Here is a 1,846-nt window from a genome sequence, read left to right as displayed (position 1 = left end):
GGCGATCCGTTGCGCCTGCCAGTGCTGAAAGTACGCCGCCCATGCCCCATGGTTGCCGGCGGCGTACTGCGGGAGGGCCCGCTGCTCGTCCGTCATTGACGCACAAACGTGGTCGACCTCGGCGGCGAAGAGGTCGGGGCGCGCGTCGACGTCGGGCACCGGGCAAATGGGGACACCGCCGGCGCTAAGCCTCCAACCCGACGGCCCGACGCGCATGTCGGGAGGCGCCGGGATGTTGGCCTCGAAAAGAAGATAAGCCTCCCACTCGTGAAGGGAGCGGTGGCCGAAGCCGTTCGCCGCCGCCCATTCGCCGGGGAACCGCTCGGCCATCGTCTCGGGGAGGAGGGCACGGGGAGAGAGGGGGAAGAGAGTGGGCGGCTGTGCGCGGGGAGAGAGGCAGAGAGCTCGGCGGCGGAGCTGTGGGCGGTGTGGCCAGAGGCGAGGGAGAGGCTGCTTTTTATAGCCGGGCGCCGTGTGTACGCATGGCGGAAGGGGGGCGTCGCCATGCCGCCCGTGAGGCATCAATGAAAGGCTGACCGGTGGCATCCTTGCCATTGATTCCCCGCGGGAAACCGAGGCGTTTGTGAGGACGACGAGGCGGGTGTCGCTGACTCGGCGGGCCCGCAGCCCGTTCGTGCCAAAACCACTCGCCCCGGCGCCCCCGGTTCGGCCTGAGTACGCCGGCACCAATTTCGGCTCAAGCCGCCGAAAAACAGGCTCTTGGGGGCGCGACTGGGCGTTTTGGGCGCCGGCGCGAAAAAATCGTCTGGGGAGGGCCTGTTGGCGGCGCGGCTGAAGATGCCCTAAAGAGATTGTATGCTTGATCAATGTTATTCTTTCTCCGGTTGTCACCGCTGGGATTGTGTACAATGCCATTGCTTATCTTCCAACAATCAAATTAATATAACAAGACTTTGTTGGCGTCTTTCAGACATCCTATATGAACAAGTCAAGGACAAAAAGGAGGAGCAAGGGATTGGAGTCCACTTACAAATAAAAAGATGAGCATGATCAACGATACATTTTCTTAATGGGGGCAATCTATATCATTCAAATACTCATCAACTTAATATAGTGGACCGCACCTGCCGTGTGGTACGTATCAATGAGAAATTAAACATCTCGCCGTTACAATTTGGGTCTGGGGTTCAGATTGGACTTTTCGGAGACGCGATTTGGGTGAACGGGCTTAAGTCTGAAACTGGAAAGTGGTGTTAGGAAATTACACCACCAACAAAAATGTTTCTAGATAGTCAGCCATTTATGATTTATCCATACCTACGTATCATTCCTCTGCAGAAGTGCTACGTAAGTGAACTATTTAGCATCGAGAACTGAAAAAACGATATTAAGATGAGAAAATAAGTGAACAAAAATCCTCGCAATAAGAAATGGAAAAAAAAAATGAAGGCACGGTGACAAGAGAAACTAACCGTAACCAAGGCGCTTGATGCTGTGCTGCACACGTTGTTCCACATAATCTCCCTGCACGGGTGGATCTTCCGGGCGCGGGACGAGGCAGACGACGCACAGCAGCTTCCCCTCCGCTCCCGCGGCCGCGGGCATCACCATTCACCTCTATCTTCTCGACGGACGACAACCAGCTGGTCATCTTCCGGATCGGTTGCCTTCTTCGATCTGCGGAAGAGAGTTAAGACGGAGACTCTGAGACGCAATCAGAACTTCAGACGGAGCCTTCTCCATGAAGCAAGGCCTGACCGTGTCCTTCTTTCTTGGGGGAGAAGAAAAAATGAACCACGCGTTCTCCACATGTTCACGCGGGGATTTGATGTGGACAGCTTAACTGGATCAACGCGGTGCCTGAATCTTGTTGTTGCTGATGTTA

General features: G+C 55.4%; 1 long non-coding RNA gene across 1 annotated transcript; it reads right to left on the bottom strand.

Annotated features, from left to right (window-relative positions):
- Positions 1–1,002: 1,002 nt before the first annotated feature.
- LOC119282005 lies at positions 1,003–1,628 on the bottom strand. Its single transcript, XR_005138601.1, has 2 exons — positions 1,434–1,628; positions 1,003–1,334 (listed from the first exon to the last, which is right to left on the bottom strand). It is a non-coding gene; the product is annotated as an uncharacterized LOC119282005 (long non-coding RNA).
- Positions 1,629–1,846: the final 218 nt, after the last annotated feature.

This window comes from Triticum dicoccoides, chromosome 3B, assembly GCF_002162155.2.
Source record: "Triticum dicoccoides isolate Atlit2015 ecotype Zavitan chromosome 3B, WEW_v2.0, whole genome shotgun sequence".
Classification (NCBI taxonomy): domain Eukaryota; kingdom Viridiplantae; phylum Streptophyta; class Magnoliopsida; order Poales; family Poaceae; genus Triticum; species Triticum dicoccoides.
Note: the sequence above shows the minus strand (reverse complement) of the source record. Positions and strands in the feature narration are given on the sequence as shown.